We start from the raw sequence: 22,192 nt of genomic DNA, 5'->3' as shown, positions 1-22,192 counted from the left end.
CATGAAGTAAAAGCTGCAGGATGGACAAATTAAAAAAATGTTGGTTTCTTTGTTTTTTTTTTATTTGTTTTTAAATTTTAAATTACTAACAGCTGACTATCTATCTAACCGACTGAATTACACTAACCAAGCTTAGTGACAAGTCAAGGGCACCTCACCAGAACACATGACTGCTAAACCTTTTTATTTCTCTTTAAATGGTCTGCCACCTAATGGTACACAAGAAAAACAGACACAAACATCCACGGAGCAATTTCTGCTTTGTTTTCAATGTAAACCTTTATTATTATTCCAACACAGTTTGGCATAAAAGGCACATGCGGTGAGCTTTTATTCACAGCAATTAAATTGTACATAATACAAACATAAACTAATGAGCAGACAAAGTTAAACAGATACATTTGATCTGCATTAAAAAAAGAGAGATTTTGTGACACTGATTTAATTATTATAGACCAGAATTCATGGTTTTCATGCCTCTGGACTGATATCAGAAGAGTGACTTTTTTTTCCCCTGCAAAAGATTAAAAACATAATTTCAAGCTTATCCAGGCAGATAAGTAATTGTCTTGAGCACTGGGATGTGCATGATTATCAAAAGAATACATTTTCTAAATTAGGCCAAGATAGTCTTCCTCGAATCAATTGCAAAAGCTCTGCATAGACTGTTTAATGTAATACTTTAAAAGATTTGCATAGATTATCAATCATAATAAAAAAAAAATTCCACTTCCCGAAAATTAATAAAGAATGAATTAGGCTGTGATAGTACTTGTCTTATTGCATTTAAACTTGTGTGTGTGTGCCTGTGTGTGTGCTAATGTCAAGAACAGGAAATTAAGGCAGTGTTTGAAGCCAATGTATTTGTAGTGTCTCACCCAAAGATGTATTATTACATTGAAGCAAACTGGTGTGTCTTGAGGCATGCTGGCTAAGATATTTTAATAGTGTGGCATTTTTTTGTATACAGGCCTTCTGATCAAAGACACTCCAGTCTTCAGGATTATTAAACGTGTGAGTCTACAATTGTTTAAATTCTCTTTTATGACTGCACAGTAATATCAAAGTCTTTAAAGGCTGTAAATGTGAGATGCAATTTACCCACCAAAAAATTGAACAGAACACACACATAGAAACTCTTCTGTATTTTTGTAAATAAACAATTGGAATGAAGGCTTCTTAAAATAATACTACTAATAGTAGTAATAATAAAATGTTTATTTTTATGTTTGAAGGAATGCAAAAAATATTTTAGGCCCCAAAAATCTAGAACAAAAAACAAACAAATAAAACAATACATAGACGAAAGAGGCTCCGCTCAAGAAAAAAGAGACAGAACAGTTGCATAGAGTATAAAGACGACAGCTCACTCCTTCACCACTGTGTCAGCCGACACACGGAGCCGTCCAATCGCAGTGCAGTAATATTCACTGCTGTCGTGGGTCTCACATTCATCTGTCTTTTAAGTTCTGGCAACTATACAAATCTGAATCTGAACAAACACATGGGCTACAAATTAAATCAAAACCAGTGTTAAGTGGAGCCTATATGTTAGGTTAACACAGATACTGCCTTATGTCTGTGTCATATCATTTACAGCAAGATAATAATAAAAAATTTCAATGAAACTATGTAGAGATTTGTGCATCTAACAAAGCTACTGCTAATATGTCATAGCTTTAAGACTCCCACAGTCACAGTCCATGAGATGTTCACACTCCAGTTTGACTGTTGGCTATAATGATGCAGTGTTTCACAGCCATAGCAAGAATCCCCGCTCAGTTGTGTACTGACAGCAGCTTCATTCTTGTTTACTTCGTCTGAATGGCAGCAAGCAGTCAGCAGAAGAGGCGTCCTGCTGTCTCCACATTGTGTGTTCTGTCCATTCTGCAGCCTCCCCCCCCCCTTGATCATCAGTGTTTATCTGCAACAGAAAAAAAATGACATTAGGATGCAGCTTTGATTCATCTGTGCAAGTCAAAACACACAGTGAGTACAATCATGTGAATGTCAAAACCATTATTTGAGACAATGCACAGCAAATTTCTATTTAGTGATATCAAAAGAAGGCTTGTTGCTGTTTTAAAATGAAACATCACTTATTGGGATATTAATTGTGTGACCTAAATCTGGCTGAAGCAAGCCCAGCTCTGTGTACCGGAGGGGATTGAGGCTGAAGTTGAAAGGCCTTAGCAGGAGCCTGGTACGCTACAAGCTGTTAATACAAAGAGGAAGCATGTGACACACCCTAAGCTAGGCTGAGTTGGACTTCAGAAGGCTATCAAACCCACTTTTTTTTTTTTTTTGGTACATTTTCACGCAGCTCAGACAAGCAACTTAAAATATTACAGCAGGTCACCAAGTTCAGAATAAAGCAACAACGCTACCGCTCAGCTTAGCTACAGAAATCAACAATCATCATACTGATTAACATCACCTGAGCTATAAGCAAGTATCACATTAGCTTTGGCATTAGCATTGTGGCTCTGCTCTGAGCACAGCTAGGGAGGACAGGGTGGGGGAGGATGAGGGGGACTGGCTGACAGTGGAGGTTGGTGGCATAAAAGGCAGTTTGGGGTATTGGTGTCGCTTTGAGTTATTGGCATCATGGTCTTGTTTTGTTGAAGGGACTACAGTGAATAAGCTTGTTAATGGCAAATTTACAGCCCCAGCATGTGGCCTAATAAAAACCAGAGGACAGAGAGGATGACGAGAATGACTGCCATTGCTATTTTGTGTGTGTTCTGTAGTGTTTGTGGGATGAGGACGAGGAGGGGAGGGGGTGGTTAGAAAAAGAGGGGAGAAAAGTGGAAGGCGCCAGTAATTAGGAGTCTAAAGGAGTGTGAGAGAGGCGCACACCCCTCAAAGCAAACTTTGTGTCTAGATTTCTCACTTTTTATCTATGCACCCCGACTGAAACCCCCATCCCTCTTCACTCTTGCTGGCTCTTTACTTGTCTCCCTTTGCTGAATGAATAGCTATCACAGTGCCATGGTGTCCCATCTAGCAACAACCCCCCTGCATCCTCCTGCCTTTTCTCTACACTCCCCCTTTCCAGCATGACTCTGAATAGGGAGCTGAATTGAGCAAACAGTCAGGCTGTCAGCTCAATAGGAGGTCTGGCCATGAACTTGAAGTCCTTCCCAGGACCCGAGCCTCACATCAGGGTGGGAGGGATGGTGATGTTTGGGGAGACAAGAGGAAGGAGAGGATGGTGGAGATGGGGGGTTGCAACCAGACTTTTGGGGGGGGGGGGCCTTACGTGCCAGCGTCGAGAGGACCCCTGACACAGAGTTTCCCAACGCTGGTGCTCTTGCTTGAGTAATGGGGGCAGGGTGCCCCAGCTGCCTACAAACCGTCCCCTCCTTTAGCAGCACTCAGTCTGGGCAGGAGGGGTGCTGATGGTGGGGTTTGTGCAGACAGAACAGTGTCTGCACCCCTGCCAAAGCTCCCCCAGACCCACACACACACACATCCTTACATATCCAGACACAAGCTGCTGGCTGTGCCCACCCCCTCTCCTCAATCAGCTCGCAGCCCTCCCAGGCTTCTCATCATCTCATTAGCCAACGCCAGCCACTCCACTGTCTACTGTTTGCATTGTTTTGGGCTCTGCATAATTTACACAGTAAATTGAGAACTGCCCCTGCCCCTTTTGCTCAATCTACCACCTGTTTCTGGAGGCCCAGCAGTGATTAGTGCGCTCTTTGATACAGTTACCCCAAAACTTATCAGCAGCGCAAAATGAAGTCAACTTTAAAAAACTGCAGTATGAAAAATTCAAACGCAACAAAACAAAGAAAATAAATATTGCCTAATGTTTAGTTTGATAAAATGCATACAATTTTTGATAAAAAAAAAAAATTAAACAATGTGGAAGAAAAACTTAAAAAAGTTACTTTTTATACATTCAGAAAAGAGGAGAAAAAAACTTTGATGAAAAGTTGTTCTTCTTTCTTCAGCAACAGGTTTGTCTACTTATTTCACCTTGACCCAACATTGCTTTGCACCAGTCTTTCTGAAGCCTTGCACCTTACTGTAATTTAGCATTAACACTCTCTCTCTCTGACCTTCATATTACAAACACAAGCAAAGAGAGGTCCTTCTGTAACAAGAACAATAGTGGGCATTGTTTGATGGGTCTTTCTTACTAAATCAAGCCCAGCTGACATTAAACGGTGTTTGGGTTTAAGCGGTTTAGTAAAGTTCGAAGCTGCCTTGTTCAAATAATGCTGCACTACAACGAGTTCACTCAGGGAGAACAATACTCAACTTGTCTGGGTATCAACTGCACTCCAATACAGTACTCATCACTTGCTTCAGCAGAGGTTTTCTAGTACTTTCTGCCTATCAAGCTCTCAACTCTTCCCCATCTCCTCTTTGTTATTTCACTCTGTCAGTCATTTCCCTGCTTTGCACAGGTTTTGTTCTGTGCTGCTGTGTCCTTGTATTTGAATGTGAATAGTGATTCATGGTATCTTGTTTCGATTGAGCTGTTGAAGTGACCTTACCGTATATTTTGACCCAGTTTAAACAGATGATTTAAAAAAAACTAAAGTGAGTTTAATAATTAACCTGAAAGCTGGAGCCATTACAACACAAAGGAAAATATATATATATATATATATATATATATATATATATGTCCTACAATATTCTGTTTTTTGTTTGTTTGTTTTTTTCCTGTCAATAAAACAAATTTCTGTTATTTTTACTCTGCTTGAATGTATGGAGTTATGCACTGTGCCTAATATATTGTCCATAAGGCACAGCTTACACTGTATCTCCAAAATGGCAGCCACCGCCACCATGTCAGTGTTCGCATATGAGGATGGCATGACAATTCCCAAACGGGAAAGAAAACCTGCCTCTTCAAGGACAGATGCCCACTGAAAGCCTCCTGAGAGAGGCATTGAGAGTGGAGTGATTTACCACACATACAAAACATGCTCCACCCACATCAACTCACCCTCCCTGCCCTCAAATCAGTGCATCTTGAGAATTGTTAACGAACATATCTGAGAGAATAAAAATGGAGACCGTAGCCTGACGGAGAAGGGAGAACGAGGGTACTGGAAGATGAAGGAAGGTAGGATGGAGAGTCATGGCGATGGCGATGGGCATCGTGGGTCTGGTGTTTTACCTGCACTGACTAGTTTTCTTGCTTCCATTTTATGCCAGTGTAGCTCTAAGATGGTGGCGCGGGCTGCATTTCGCTGTACAGGAAAAAAGGGGCAGTCTGCTGAGGATGGAGTGGAGGAGAAAGGGAAGAGGAGGAGGAGGGAAGAGGCGATGCAGAAAAGGGCGATGAGAGAGGGAGGGCAGAATCAACAGCAACCCCTCCTTCTCCTTTTCTGTTTTCAGTCTTCTTTTGCCAGTTTTTTCTCACTGGTAAGGTCCCCTACACAGAGAACATGGACACAGAAAGTAGAATGTTAGAGTAAATTTTAAATATTACAGTTTAAACATCAAAATAAACATGTATAATTGACAGAAGCATACAAACCATACCATGCATACACACATGAATACATGTATACACACGCACATGTGCACACACACCTTTTCATGTCTGTTCTCATGGTACAGTCTGCCCCTGAGCATGCAAATGACTTTCATTATGCAAATGCATGCAAATCAGATCCAACCATCTGAGAATCAAGGGTGGGAAAGGGGAAAAAAACTCGTCACAGAGATTGAATGAAAGAATAAAAGAGAAAAAGGGACAAGAGAAAAATCCTTTCGAGTGGCAGGAGGCAGTAGGTAAATGCTCTGTGGAAAACAAGTCGCAGTTACGCTGTTATTTTGTTATGACTTAAATTTTTTAATTCATTCTTTTCTTCAGGCTTGTCATTTTTAAGGATGTGAGTATATTTAGGTATGTAATACCAAAGGCTTTTCCAGCATAAACACTACATCACTTACATTTAAGAACACAAATGATCTTCTAAATTTCTGTCAGCACATATTTTGAGTCTGACAGCGACAATTAGGCATATGTGAAATTAATACTGAATATTAAACATCTATGGGATTATAAACAGCTCTTTAGTAATACTGACAATTACCAGCTAAGCTAACTTGGATTTGATGTATTTCCTGTAATTAACACATTTCGTATGGCCTTTAAAGCTGACTCAAAATTTGCGGTCTCATTTTAGATAGTCTGGCTGCACCCGTTTTCATAATGCTCTGTATGCATATGTGCACAATGCAAAGCAATAAAAGTAAGCAAGCTTTTAGGAAGCAAAATGTTATTCTAGATCAGATGAAAGGGTTTCATTTTTAATTGTTCGAAATCAGCATCTGTCTTTACTTCAGTTCCGAATCACTCACACCTGCACAGGCAAACTTGTGAATCTAAAACCCTGAAAGCACAAATCAGACAGCTTTCTAGGTTCAATATTCACAAGCAGGTGGAGTTTATTTCTCACAGGTTTAGCTGTATGGTTCCTGAACCCTTCTATTCAAACTAACCAACAAAGAAAGCTGACTAATCAGTGAAGGGAGCACACTGTCTGATTTTGCTAATACTCTAAGCCCAGCAGAAAGGATCCTCCATTAACCAACAGAAGAAGGAGCCAGCTTTTGTCTCTGGGTGTCAGTAGGGGAAGGCCACATCTGAGAGTGGAATAAGGTGGTAAAACCAGGGGTGACTTGGAGTGTGAGAGAGTTGAGGTGGCTAAGCTGGGAGGGGAAGGACTATAGGGGTGGGGTACCGCTGAATGGTGGCAAACCTCTCCTAATTGGCACTTGACATTTTTTTGCCATTGGCACTAGAGTGGGCCAGCTTTCAAGCCCTCTCTGGGTCCTTGTTGGAAAAGTGCCTTATGCAAATATGTCGAATGGGCTCTATTGTGAAGCCGCTGATATTAACAGCTCACGCAACAATAAAATTGTGTGCTTACTCTGAACACGTAGGTGTGAGAGAGAACTAGACAATGGCAACCAGAGCAGCTTCAGCCTGAAAAGACCCTCTATCGGATGCTTTGCCAAGTCATTTCAGCAGAATAGGCTTTTCTGAGGACAGAGGCTTTCAGTAAAAGCTTTATTAATGACTGAAACAAACAAATGCATGCACTGTTTTGCTCTGGCTGTGAGAGACTCTCTATTTGTAGTGTTGATGAATGGCTTGATTTATTGTGATTGAATATACTAAAGTTGTAGACAGAAAAGGCTTCACTCATTCTCTCTGAAAGATAGTCCTCCAAAAAAACTTCACTGTCTCTGTTTTAAATGTGAAAATGTATTCATGCTTCTGTCCATCGCTTCACTTCTTACATTTTCTTTCTTCTCTAAGTGCCTACATTGTTTACCCTTAACTTGCTCCCTTGTGTGAGTACCTCTAGAGATCCAAAGATACCTGCAGAATTCCTTTGGAGAAATAGGAAAAGCTTCATCTGAAGAAGTTTAGAAGTATTCATGTATTGTTAAAACACAGTACAGAGTTCATCTTTATTTCTGCATAACTGAAAACCATCAGGGAGGCCAAGAGAGCATTGGGTCAGGCAGCAGCAGCCACCCTCCGTGTGGTCCAAGGCAAAGTCAAAGTACACCTGTCACTGCAAAGTTGCCAAACTTAATCTCTTTTGTCTGATGAGGCCCATTGACTTTGCAACTGCCTACAATACATTCATTTCTGTGTGAGCATAGAGGGGTGGAGAGACTGCCAATGTTGTAGAAAATAACAAGGTCTGGCTTTACCCTCTGGCCCAACAGTGAAGCCATTTTCCAAGCCCTGTTGGTGTGTTCCATCAAGAGAAAGAGAGGCGGAGAAAAGGGGGCAAGAATCACTGAATCGCATTCAGAAAACTGTCTGGCTACTTGGACCCGACAGGGCTGAAAGGGAGGAAAAGGGGCGCATTGTCCCTTAGTGACAAGTGGACTAGCTCTATTGACTGTAAAGTCTAGTGGTGTGGGGGTGAGCGGGACCCGACCACAATGGCTGTTTTTCTATTTGACACTTAGAGTCTAAATCTGCTTGCCTAGTGCATGAAAGCAAAGACAAACCCACCACCCTCCTCCTTCCTTTTCCTCTCCCCTGCCTTCTTTCCTTCTTCACCATTTCTCCATGCTCCTTCTTTCTATTTCAGACAATGCCAAGGGACACAGAAAAAGAGAGAGCAAAGGCCCTAAGGTGGTTTTAAGGAACTTTCCCATCTCCATGCCATTTTCAGGGAGGAAGAAATGAAGACAGTCTCTTCTTTGGGGTCCCCAGTGAGAAGTGTTAGTGATATAACTGTGCCACACACACAGTCAGAACAAAGCTTTGCACCATGACATGAGTCTCCCAAGGCACTGCTTAAGGTCTAAACACAATCTGCCTGAGACTTCAGTTCACACATTTAGCCCTAACATTGCAACTGACACTAAAAAGAACCAAAGGAAACAACTCTACCGTACTAAAAAATATGTCCATCTTGTACCTTTTAGAAGGTAAATTTATTATGCAAAGTACATCTTTTCAGATAAGAAAAAGCTCAACAAAAGGGAAAAAATCAGCTAATACCTTACATCCAAGAAGGTGACATCCCTGGCTGTCACTTCCTGTCAAGGCCCCCGTTCCTCTCTACTAGATGAGCCCAGTACTCAAATGTCACACTCAGCACCTGCAATGCAGCAGGAAGGCAGCTATAACTGTGGAACTTGAAGAAAATGACATTTCAAGGTAAGGTTTACACACTAGCTTTTAGATATTTCACTTCCCCGTTCCACATCTGAAATTTGTACCATGTCAAGCTGGATACATCTAAAGCCACAGAGATCTTTTAGTTGAACAATGTTGCAACTGCAAACCACCAAGTGGAATATGTTCTCCAACTGGGGTTTACTGCTAGGCTTGTAGTGACATAGCCTTAAGACCTTGAAAACAATTCTTGGCAGCCTCACTCAGCAGGAGTGACCCTTTAGCTTTGATGGGCAGAACAAAAATCACACCTTCAATCAGCCATCAGAGGCCTTGAGGTTGAAGATCTGATTGACCAATTACTCCTCACCAGGAGCCCTGGCAAAGATCCTAAAGGCTCAGATTGTTCTCCTTCTCTCACTCATGGATTTCGTCACTGGGGGTAGTTTCTGCTTGATTGCCCCTGGACCACTCCCCTTCTGAGCCTTGCATCCACACACACCAGCATTCACTGAAATCCCATCAAGTCTTTCCACATGGGAGCACCTCATGGAATGGAAGCTTTGGCACAGCCCATTCAAAATCAAGCCAACTGTCACGTCAAATCAAACAAGAGCTAGGACCCCAAATCAAACATCTTTTCAGGCATATGGGTGAAAGGAGTAGTTAGAAAGGAGAAAAAATCTACAACGGCTAACTTAACAAATCTAGCCTCAAACAAATTCTTGTCTCTTCGCTTAGGGACCAGCAGGACATTGGGACCCCAGATTAACTAAAATGGAGCATTCTTAAGTCATACAACTGAATCAGTGTTGAAACATATGTATAATTCATAGAAAAGTGTGCAGCTGTTTTGTTAATAAAGGCCACATTCTTTACACATTACATGTTCTCCCAATGCCAAAGATCCAAGCAGTAAAACTAGGCCAAAAGACAAATAGTTTGCCAAATTAGCTAACAAAACTGATGAGCCAGTGCATAGTTGTTAATTGACTTGTCAAAATCTGCTTGCTTTGGTTTTTGTTGTTGTTGTTTTGTTTTTGTTTTTTTTCCAGCCATGTGATACTAAATCTAAGTCCCTGCATGCAGCTCCACATTCAGGGATCATGGGGCCTTATTAGATTAAAAGTGATCCTGTTGCACCAACCTTACTTTTATGGTTCACTGCCACTGGCTGCAGAGAGTGGCAAGGAATATGCAACAATGTTGAACTTACATGCTATAAAACTGTGTAGCATATTTATAGTTCTTGATTAATTAATACAGAAAAAAGTGAGTCATTGTCAATTTAAGACAAATTATGTATTAACTTCTTAGAGACAGAACAAATGGAGATAATTCTTGCACATTACCTGTTTCTGATTTATGATCCCATCTTCGTTGAAAGGTTGTCCATCGTCTTTCCTTTTACAGTTCTTCTCATATATTTTGTGTTTTATTTTGGAGTCAGGAGCATTTGGGGTCTTGATGCCTTTCCAGGAGTGTAATGGGATTCTTGTTACTTTCGGTTATCTAGCTTTATGAAGAATGTACATCACTCATACAGCTAGATAACCAAAGATAACAATCAACCCCTAAGGCTACCCATCCTTTCAAACCCAAGGCAAAGAAACATGGGCCAAATTTTGACCTAAAGGCAGATGAGAACATTGTTAATAAAAATACAAATATATAGATATCACATAAGGTAGCAACTTTTTGAGCTTTTGATTTACAAACTGATCTAGAATGTAGTCAAAATTTGTCAGAAATGATAATCTTAAGAAAAAAAATGATAGCCGAACCTAAAGTTGTTACTCTTCTGGCTCAGGGCCTTTTTTCCTCCTGAAGCTCACAGCCGCTCTTAAATGTCTTGACCTTCAGTTTATGATCTCACCAAGTTCCCTCTCACGCCGCCTAAAATCCTTCTAAACCAATTAGAAGCCTTCTTTTGTCCACAAAAATGCTTTGATTGGCTTATTAGTCATTTGTGTATATCAAATACTCCACATGTTACACAATAAGCAATGTGCACCATTTTTTAAAAATGCACAGGTTATTGAACCAACCAAAACCAGCTACGCCACCGAGCTTCTCTTCTCCATCCTGGCGACCATCCCTACAATGCATGCTGACTAGCTTCATGGGAGGATGATGGCTTCAAACGCCGCCCCCCATGAAGACCCAAATGCATTTTTAAATTGAAAGAAGATCCTGGCTGTTTGAGTACAAAAGAAACTGGTTTGTCTTCATTTACATTATCTGTGCCAAAGCAGTTGGCTAGCGTTCAAGGTTGCTACCAAAGAAAATATAGGCTATAAGGATTTACTATGCATTTGCACAAATGTAAAGACAGGAAACTTGGAAGTGACATTCCTGTCAGTATATGTACAAAAGTCAGGCACAAATGAACTTAAACACGCTCAAAAATCATCATCACATTTTCAGATTCAGACAAAGCATCAACTCACACGCAGGCACACGTTCACTTTCACACATGCCGTGATGGCACATGGCATGAGGCCCCATCTAATTAAAGCTGTTCTGTGTGCCCAGATCCCTGTTGTGGCAGGCTCCTCCCCACAAACGCCACTATCAAATAAACCGCTATGACTGAGAGAGCAGAGAACGAGACAGAGGACGATAGACAGAATGAATGGGATACAACAGATTATTCTTTTTAATAATTAAACAAACCTGAACATTTACAACCCAACTGATGAGGTGCAGGTTTTACCGGAGATGGCTAAATTCCTGTTAGTGTAAACAACAACTCTCACTGGCATTGTTCTTCCTCCAGGTCGCAGCTGGTTCTCTGCTGTCTGAATGCATGTAGCTTGCTTTAAAATGTATGTTGTTGCAGTTTAGGAAGCTGACAGCTCAACACAGATCTTCAAGGTGCTTTGTTTCTATCCTCAAGGACACAGCAATGCCTTTATAAGAGCAAAATCATGCCTCAAGTTGCCGAATGCTGCAAGACTGGATCACACACATGCACGCGTACACACGAGGCGTGTGTATTTTCACATGTTTAGCACATAATTACAGGCAGTAGGACTACACATAGTGACCCACTCCTAAGCTTATAAGCATTTACACAGTACAGGCAGTCACACACACACACTTTCTCTCACTCTATATCTCTCTCACATGTACACACACACTTCCTGGAAAATATGGTCACTTGCAAGATACATTAGATTAGATGTAAAAAGATTAAAAACTGAAAATTTAAACATAATTTTGCAATTGATGCATTTTATATTATTTAAAGCTAAAATACTAAACATGCTTCAAACATTTCCATAATTTTTTTTCAAATCTAAAAATGTTTTATATCTTTTTTATGTCATTACTTGTTAATATTTCAGTTCTTAATTCTAATATTATTTTTATTAAGAACAATGCTAAATTAATGTTAAAAAAAATCCTCCTGGAAAAATGTAAGGTTCTGAAGCTGATGTATTTGGAGAATTTGAAGTTTATAGAAAAGCAAAACAATTATGTAGATTAACCCTATTTTCCTAATCTTACTAGTGCCTTTATTGACTCTGTCTTAATAATAGGTTTAATAAAGATTATAAAAATTATTTAATTTCAATATTTTGCAGTATCTTATATTTCATTGTGTTCTGCTGTTGTTAAATTCACACTATTTTTTTCATCACTGCTCATGTGATGTATCTCACTCAAAATACTATTTAAATATAGCATTTTGAAATCTCGATTAGCCTTTTGTTCAGAAGAATAAAATAAACACAGTATGTCATAGTTTAAGTCAGCAATAAGAGGTTTGACTTTTTGCTCTCCACCATTTGAACAAACCTCATCAGGCAGCGCTACTGGCCAGGACGTGTATGACGTCAAGACATTCAGCACCTCTAATTGGGGAAAAAATGCAAAGCTGATTAGTAAGAAATTGATTCGTGATATAGAATCTCAGGGGTCATCACCTGGTTAAAACATAATAATTTATTTAAAATTCATTCTATGTCTCAAGTTGAACTCTCAAAGTGAATGCTGCAGTTTGGAGCAACAAAGGTTATTTTACAAATGATTTACGCACACATCAATATGCAGAAATGACCAGACAGAACAGTAAGATAATCTGTTTGCAATGCACTTTGGGTTTGTGTTTCATGAGCTTTGAGATGACTAAGTCACACTGAAAGTTAAAGAAGAGGGTGTGCAACTCAATAAAAAACGTTGTGTAAAAAAAAAAAAAAAAAAAATTGTCTCCAAAATAATGTTTGAAATTCAACTATTTTTCCTCAAATAAATACCAACACAGTTTTGTGATATAAAGATGTAAAAAAAAAAAAATCTTAACGTGTTCACTAGAACAGAAACTGAGTTTTTGAATAATTATTTTAAAGTAGATTTTATAGTGACTTAATAATTTTGTTTCCATTCGGAATGCATTCCATTTCAGAATATATTAAATGTTTTCTCCCACCAAAGTTTAGAGGATTTTCAGCCTGGCATCAGAAGCCTGTGGATGATTTGGGTAAAAATGAGGATGCAGATCCCCTACAGTCTAAGCCACGTGCTGTGAGGCCGCTGAAGGTCTCTTCATGGACCCCTAATAAAAAGATACACTCGTTTATTTTTCAAACAAAGCCAAATTACCCCTCTTTGCATATTACAGCCTTCGCCAAGACAGTGCTAAATTACATTTTCTCCAATAATGACAAAAAAAAAAAGCTTTTAGAGACATAATGATAATAGACGTGGAAAGGTGTAGACTTCAGTCGTGAGTCTCCAGCAGCCCGGTTATTAGCACAGCTCATTACTGCTGTTGTGGAGGATTTCCACCACAACATAATGCACAGTGGGTGTCGCACAATCAGCTTTCCAACACACACTGCCGCGACACACGCAGCTTTATTCATCTGCGTGTGTGTGTCTAATAATATGTGTATGTGAGAGAGTGTTTCAGGTACGCCTTATCAATAGTAGAACATTCTAAAAATTATGCATTTTTTAAATAATGTGATCCTAAATTAAACCAGGGGGACGAATATTTGCGTTAAAAATGAATTTTAATCAAATGTTGCAATCTTCAGATCTGTCTTGACTCATATGGATGTTAATTAACTAATGTTCATCACATGAGACGTTTCTTTTTGTCAATTTGATTTTTTTTCTTTCTTTCTTTTTTGCGTTAATCGGTCCTCAAAGTTCCTCAGCTTCAGTTCTCTGCCCCGGTGAGTCCTGGGGGCGCACACGTGTTCTCGGCACAGGCCTGTACTCTGGCACACGTGTGCGCTGGATATTTGGCCTTGTGATGCCTTTATCCGCCAGCAATGGACGTGAATGCCCCTACTTTGTTTTACTGTGCATGCATTGCAGGTCTGTCTGCTGATAATCCTCAAATGTGAGCCACATGGCCGCATAGGGCTTAACGTGGAGAGAAATACAAACCTGTTTTTTATTTGTTTTCCCCCAAGATCGAGTGTTTTGATGCTCATAGGATGCCAGACTTCCCAGCTGCTGGTAGAACCACACATTGACCCTGCTAAGTGTTTGGATGTATTAGATATATGGCGCATGTTTTGCCCTTTGTAGCTCCATGTGAGTGGCGCATATGAAGCCTTGGCACAATGCGTCACTGACATTGTGAAGAAAGGAGTTTCACTTGAAAGCAGATCCAATTAGAAGTTGTCCTGTTATGTTTCGTTGCTCCCACGGGGAGGGTAAGTTTCTCTCTGTTTGTGACCTTTCACGGCACCTGTGCGCAATTCCATCAACAATTCAGAAAAATAAATCAATCTCTGGTCTTAGCTGTAAATGCAGGTTGAAAATAAAGCATCAAAATGTGCAAACAACATGTTACTAACTGGTGATCATGGCTCTCATCAGCATCAGCCCGATTTTAAACAACACTTCTTACGCTGCACTCCCTGGAGCATCTGAACAGAGCAAACCGAGAGAAAATCACGCATTTCAGTCCGATGACCTGGCGCTCAAGCAGCGCCCATGTTCGCTCAGACTACAGATGCATCCTGCTCCGTTATGTGTGCAGACTGTCGATGCAGGCGGCGCGGATGAACACGCGCTTTTCTCCTTTTATTATCAGAGCTGATATCCTGCAACCATCGCTGCCTTTTGTCGCCCCGTCTCGTGAAGGAAACAAGGATGCCGTTTCATACTCACGTCGTCGCTCGCGAGCCGCTGTGGGATCCGCACTCCAAAAGCGAGAAGCGATCGTCTCGGGAGACTGAGAGCAACTGATTCGCCGGAGGCTGGAGCGCGCGGTCTTCATGGCTGCGGCTGCCAGTGACGTGTCTCTGGCTCCATCCATTCAGCTTCTCTCAGAACGGGTTTTCCCCCCTGTTTTATTATCTTGCCCGTTATTTCTATCGGAGGTGGATGTCGCCTCCCCCTCTCCTGCGCCCGCCGTCCCCTGCGCTCGCTAGTCTCCCGCGTCAGCCAGATGCATTATGAACTTAAAACATTACGGCTCTAAAGACATATAAGAGCACCAGCAAAGGCCCTCCCCTTTATGACACGATGCAGGTCTGTTTATTGGTCTCCACCCTCTACAAATATAAAAACAGGATCAAGTTTTCCGACATTAACCTGGACACTAATCATCTGAGTCTTTTTTTGTTTGTTTTTCATTTGCGAAATTAACCTTAAAAAAATACCTTTCCGAGATATATAGGTAAACATGTGATGATCAGAATCTTAATTGATTTTCTAATTACCAGCCTTCTGGCTGTATAGGTGCTTTCAAACACGCAGCAGCATCTCCGCCGCCTCATTGTGAAGCTGGAGTTTCACACAGCCCACATCAAGTGCGTCGTTTAGAGCCCTGTTGGGTCCATGTGGGATTATAAAAAAAAGTTTCGTGTAATCTTGTATGGCTACTAGTATTCGTTTGACACAAAGCCCCCGGCAGAGACTGCGGCCTCCGCTCATGCGCCTGGATCAAGTGCGCACGTCGACTGTTCTCATTGTGCGCGTCTTTGATGCACAGGAGTCCAGGAATGTGACCAAGGAGGGGGTGGTGGGGGGTGAAGACCGTGCAAATCAGCTTTTACTGTCACCGCCGGGCCCAGAGTCCGCAGACAAGAGCCAAGAAAGGGGGTCTGGGTCACTTGATTATCATAATAATCAGATCGCGAGGATAAAAATCTCCTTTGAATAAATTACTGGTTCAATAGGAGGCGCGACTGCCAAAGAGACAACTTTGTCAGCTCCTGGTTTGTTGTCGGGGGGCTCTCTCTGTTCCTTCTCTCAGCCTGCTAATGTCCAGGGCTCCCCTTTTCTTTCACGCCAAATTTTGGACGCTTTCCTGGAGATCAAACTCTAAATACAGCTACTGTTTCTCTCCTCCCCTCCTGTCGCCCCTCGCCAATGCCTGGTTACCGAGTCCGGGCGGGCAGGCAGGTCCAGAGCTCCTCTTGGGAAAGTGGAGCGGTTAGTGGTGGCTAATGGGCTAAGGAGCGGGCACAATAGGCTGTGCACCATCCAGCCGACCCAGACCCTCCTCACCCCCGCATCACTTCTCCTCCTCCTCCCGTCACCATCTCTCTCTCTCTCTCTCCCTCTCTCCCTCTCTCTCTGTCTCCCCCCTCCTGTTCCATTTGCTGCATGGGAACCCGGGCACGGAGGAGCACGGAGAAGCACCAGGGGCCGCTCAGTATTGTTGTGGCACATCCCGAGTTCATTAGCACCCATAGGGCCATTCCGGCAGGCCATGATGGCGGTAAAGCCTCTGCACCAGCACCCCCTCCTCCATGGTGTATTTTTTATTTAGATTAAATATCTGTAGGATTGCAACTAAATGAATCAATAGGATTAAAAATTAATTCTGTAGAATGAAAAGCCTCAAGTTCAAGTCTGATAATTAGCTGCAGATTCCTAAGCAGCAGCTCTTTACACTTTACACATAATTAAGTGGTGTTGAATTTTGTTTTATGACTATAACAATTACTATTAAATCTGCAATATTAAAGTAATATTTTTCTAATCAAAACCGTTTTTAATAGAAGGTAATACCTCTTCTAATGCAAAGAGGATCCTAAAATAAAACGAGTGTGCTTCCATGTAGGTGCACCTTTTCAGGACTTTAAAATTTAAAGCCTGTTCTGATTATTAAATGATTATCTGCAAAAGCACCATCATAAAATATAAATATTGCTGATACATTATATTTTGAGCAAACCTTTTATGTTGTTACTCTTAAAAGCAGTTTTGAATGTTTAAAACAGGCCTGCTGATGCTTATTTTAAAATATACCATTTTATTTTACCGTTATATTTAGGTGAATAAAACTTGAATGTTAAAATACTTTTTTACAGAATCGTTATCTGGCAAAAGTTTTTTAAAAAATCCATTGTTTGAGGTTTTTAAGTGGGATAATTTGCTGCTGTTGGTTGTATGCAGCAAGAACAAAAACTGATTTTTGCCGAATTACATTTGGGCTCTTGTTTTGTTTGTTTGTTTGTTTTGTTGTTCTTTTTTAAACAATCTTAGGCAAAATGAAGAGACTAAGAAAAGAATCATCACTAATCGCAATAGAAAGACACCAAACAGTGATATGACGGTGTCTTCTCCTCATATTGTGCTCTGAGCTGACGAGTCTGTTGGGATTTCTTCGAGTTTCCAGTCTGATCAGAACTGATACTCTTCACAGAAACTGCGAATAATTCATTTAAAACACTTGCTGCTGTTACAGGAGTAGCATAAGGACAACCATTCATTACCCAGGACAATGAATGTCAAATAAGTCAAGGCCAAAACCTGAAAGAATCCTTAGAATTTTACCCATTGTTTGTTTTTAACCTCATATATTTAATGCAAATGTGTCATATTAACCTTGGATAGACTGAGGCAGAACTGCGAACAACGAGCAGGAAGGAAATATATTTCCTTCTAACAACTGACAATATGACACTCTCATAAATTTATAAATGTATACTTAAACACTCATTCCATTTATTTTTAGACATAAGTATAAATTAGAAGTAATAAATGTTTTTAAAAATAAAAATACTAAAACCTTATTTGAAGGTATTATTTAAGATAAGAAACAAATAACAGTCAAATATTCCAATGCATATTAAAGGTTTGTTTTATGCTGTAAATATCATTAAAACAACAATCAAAAACACAACCATTTAAACACACACCTGTGTGTGGTGACACCAGACTGAAAGGTGTTTAAATGCTTCATTTTTCACCCACAGCAACCAGTCAATAACCAGGTTACAGTCATTTACATCAAACTGTTATTTTTGGTATTTTTACATTTTTATCAGTTCTCAGAAGCATTCATGAAACTGACATCCCACGACTGCATATTCCTGTCTTGTTTTGCTTACATCATTTGGATCTCAGATTGTGGGTTAAACGGCAGAGGGACGTGTTCACAGCCCACACAAAGTCTACAACAAGCTTCAAACCTCAGTAGTGACTCAGTTCAGCTGCTGACCAGAAAAAGTCTCCCATGAATGAGACCAGAACAACAAAGAACATATGAGGGAGGATAGAAAACAGAACATGTTTCCGATGAAAATGGTTTACTTATTGGTTTGTTTGCATTCTTGTCCATCTCTGATTAAAACACCTGGCAAAAGAAAGCTTCATATGACAGACATGCCTTTTGCAAATCTGTCACTCTGATATAAATAGAATAAAACGCAGCTCTATTATTATCTGTTAAAGATCAAAAATATCTGAAAAACAACTGATTTTACTGTAAAATACTCAGTCTCAAAGATTGTTTTCAGATCATTGATTACAGTGCTTTCTAGATAATTAATTAAATTTAGACCTTTAACTCAAAGCCTTGGATGAAGAGAATCTTCGTTGGAAAAAAAGCAATTTTAGCTTATAATTTGGGCTGCAAACCTCCTGTCATCCAAAGAAATGTTCATCAGTCTCGTAGGTGAAATTGCTTACAGGTTTACATTGCACATCTCTCCTTGGAATTAAATTGTCTTCATTTATTTGTTGAAAATTGGTGAAACAAATTTGGGATTACATCATAAAACGACAGGTTCTGCAGGTGATGCAACATGACCCAAACCAGCTTCGACTGGCTGGCGTAGGTCCAAACCACAGGGGCCAAACAACTGGTTTCATTTTTCACTTTTATTCTGATGGAACACTTGGATTATGAAGAAAGATGAAAAAGTAAGATGTTAAAAAACAAACATCTGTAAAAAAAACAAAAAAAAAAAAACAAAAGCAAAAAAACCCATGACATTCATATTCGAAAGTCATCCTTTGATGGTTTAATTTTGGCAACATGTCCTTTTTTTGCTGTGCATCTTTAAATTTTTGGCTCCATTTATGAACATGAACCCATCTCGTTCCCCATAAATCCATATTTAAAGCCTTGCTACCTGTTGTACAGCTGCACATATAGAAACTGTTGCAGCCTTCCCTTCCAGGTCTCATGTTTCATCCCCGGAACATCAGGACTCCGGTGTCAGAGACGTGCTCAGCAACTCAAAGCTCCTGAGCTTTTTGTCCCTCAAAATCTGCCTGTATTGTCGCAGCTCTGTGGGGGCCCAAACAGCCTCCCTGTGCCAAACCAGACAGAGCCCCCCGCCTTATACACACACCCAGACAGTCCACACACACATCAGTGTGTAATTCACTGAGCAGTGGCGTGGTGCTAAATTTAAAGTAGAGGTGAGCATAAACAAATAAAAACTAAAACAATTATTTGAAAACCCACATTTTTTATTTGTCCAATTAAAAATGTTTTTTTTTTCTTTCTAAAATACAATTTAGTCGTGTATTTCTCAGATTTATATTTCCTTGGCAGTGGATAAGAAGCAGGAATGTGCTGCCATTTTCCCTTCCCATTGTGCTGGCACACATTTCCTCAGAAGCTGCAGAACAACACTCACCTCCAAGTTGGATTTTCCTGCAGCTTTTTTCGCGTCCTGAAAGGAGGAAACACACGACTTCACAGCAACAACAAAGAAGAGAAATTATGAAAAACAGAGGAAAAAAAAAGGATGATTGTCGATGTCACCGATAAACGCAGCCGGATAAAAGCAAACAAAAAAAAATAAGTCTCCCACTGTTTCTTAAATGTGTCATGAAGCTCCAGCAGGATTCCTGTCGGGGGGCTGGAAAGAAGAGAAAAGTCCGCTTTTGTTTTTTGGAGAAAGACGAAAAAAATAAATAAATGCATCTTGCAAACCATGCTGAAACAAAAAACATGGCGGATTGAAAAATCTCCCACGCCAGAGTCATTACGGCTGCAATTAGAAAGTCATTTGCATAAATGCTAATGAGTCAGAAATTCATGTCTGCACTCGAGGGAAACGAGGGGATTTTTTTCTCTCTCTCTGCTTCTTTGCTGAAGAGGAGAGACTTCACACGGATGCTGAAAAGGCCTGAGGAGGGTTTTATTTCCCCAAATGTTTCTTCTTTTTTTTTAGCCTGAAAAGCGTCCGCAGTGTGATGACTGAATTGAAAGCAGATCTGTTGGTTCCATGAAGACAAACTGATTCTGTTCAGGGCTTCATGTGGAGACAGATAAGGTGAAAATGACTTGTGGAAGCAACAGAGCTTAGTTAAGTTTGACGCCATAAATTATTACTAATTAGCAGCTCCACACCTTTGAGATTATTTGAATTATGATATGTTCATATATTGAACAGATGTCTCCCCTTTAAATACCTCCTATATATGAAAATGTTCAGCATAAACTCCATGATCTAGATTTTTAAATGCCTGCATCCTTTTAATTTGTACATGATTTGCAGCAACTTGTGGTGTAATTCGAAGGTTTCCTAGTTGCACAAAATATTGTTTTAGGCAGAAAAAAAGCATGTTTGACAAACTGTATTGTTCTCTAAAAACGGTATTACACAAACTTGTTCAGATTAACAAAATACAATCATATATTTTTAAGAGTTATGTTTTTTTTACTAATCAAATAGTTCAGTCGGTGTTATTCTTTAATGCTGCTTTCTTACCCTTTAACACCCCATCAAAAGGTTAATTCTGAATATTTATTTTATTTTATTTATTTGCTGACAGATATTAGTCAGAATTTTGCCACGTCTATGAAGACATCAATTTCCAGTTACATGGATCTTTTATTTTGCATTAAATAAAAATGTCTTCTTCTTTCAGAGGTCCATTAGGAGGTCAAAGAGCTAAAGAGGAAAATGTCCCTGGGGAGATCATGTTTTTATAATCCGGCTTCAGCACTAAAGCTGCTGTCATCAATATATCAAACCGCCCTAAACAGCGTGAAGAAGTCGAACATTCATGTGTTTCAGCATCAGCAGCTTCATGAACAAAGATTGAAAAGAGTTTTGTTCGACTCTGGTCATTTGTTTAGATTTAGTCAAACTGAGCATCAGAAGCTCCATAAACGTGCAGACATCGTGTTCGATTCCAAACAGGTGTTCATTCACGTGACAAAGGACAGCTGAGCTCGTGCTCGTTGTGTTTACTTGTATTTAAATGTTTTTCCTGCAAAGTGCAACCTGTCAGGAACATCCTGCATGAAGTCCTGCACCTCTGTCAGCTGCAGCAGCTCTGCATGCAGGGCGCGTGCTGCAGGTTAAGGTGTCACACGCGCGCGCACACACACACACACACACAGTGCGTTTTCCTTTTATGTTTCTGTTCATGAGATTTCTGTCTCTCATAATGAGACGGTTCTTTATGACAAATTAATAGCTCTGGTGCGTTTGCATTGCGGACATGCGCAGTGCGCGTGGAGGAATGATGGCGTGCTTTAAAAGGAGTCTTTCTTTCTTTCTTTCTTTCTTTCTTTCTTTCTTTCTTTCTTTCTTTCTTTCTTTCTTTCTTAGTGAACACAAAATGACATTTAAGATAAAAAAAAACCACCCATCTCGCTGTAAATCAGCCCTCCTGCATATTTCTGTCACATTGCATGAAAACCATCTCTTCTGTTTTAATTGTCTTTAGTGAACAGAATGATTTTTTTGAACAGCACGTGACAGAACAGACCCTCTGATGGAGGTGACCGGTGTTTATCAGTCTCATCCAATCATGCAGTTTATCTCATGAATCTTAAATACATCCTAAAAACACTTCATGCTTCTTTTCTTTGCTCCCCATTGATCATAAGTTACATGTTTGCAAATATTATTTAAGTTCAATCTGGAGTCTTAAAACTTTATTTTTGTTGATCATTAATGAAGAGGAATCCCATTATTATGCCTGTCATTTACTGACTTGATTAAAATTTAATCAAAGTAAACTCATTGCAGAAAGCCTCCTCCCAGTGTGGCTTAGTCTCCTCGTGCAAAATGTGACGACAGAGATGCATAAAACCAGATTATCCAAGATTATTATTATTATTATTATTGGCATTAGAAAAAGGTCCAGACATTGGAGAATATTCTCAGAAATGTTGCGTTGAAAAAATGAAGAAATTAAAGTAAAATTCACAGAATGTTCTGAAGTCTCTGAAGAGACAAACCAGCAAGAAGATAAAACAGGTTCACAGTTATTCATTTGACTCAGCAGAGAAGAGGAGGATGAAGCAGTAAGGACGATGAAGCAGTGAGGAGGATGAAGCAGTGAGGAGCTGAACTGAGCTCAGAGGCACAGTTTTCATTCATGGGAAAAGAA

At 40.1% G+C, this 22,192-nt stretch overlaps 1 long non-coding RNA gene across 1 annotated transcript; it reads right to left on the bottom strand.

Moving 5' to 3' along the window:
• Positions 1 to 260: 260 nt before the first annotated feature.
• On the bottom strand, positions 261 to 15,004 carry LOC108243240. The gene is made up of 4 exons (XR_001808883.3): positions 14,762 to 15,004; positions 9,979 to 10,256; positions 5,144 to 5,401; positions 261 to 1,924 (listed from the first exon to the last, which is right to left on the bottom strand). It is a non-coding gene; the product is annotated as an uncharacterized LOC108243240 (long non-coding RNA).
• Positions 15,005 to 22,192: the final 7,188 nt, after the last annotated feature.

Source organism: Kryptolebias marmoratus, linkage group LG16 (genome assembly GCF_001649575.2).
Source record: "Kryptolebias marmoratus isolate JLee-2015 linkage group LG16, ASM164957v2, whole genome shotgun sequence".
In the NCBI taxonomy this organism is placed as follows: Eukaryota; Metazoa; Chordata; class Actinopteri; order Cyprinodontiformes; family Rivulidae; genus Kryptolebias; species Kryptolebias marmoratus.
Note: the sequence above shows the minus strand (reverse complement) of the source record. Positions and strands in the feature narration are given on the sequence as shown.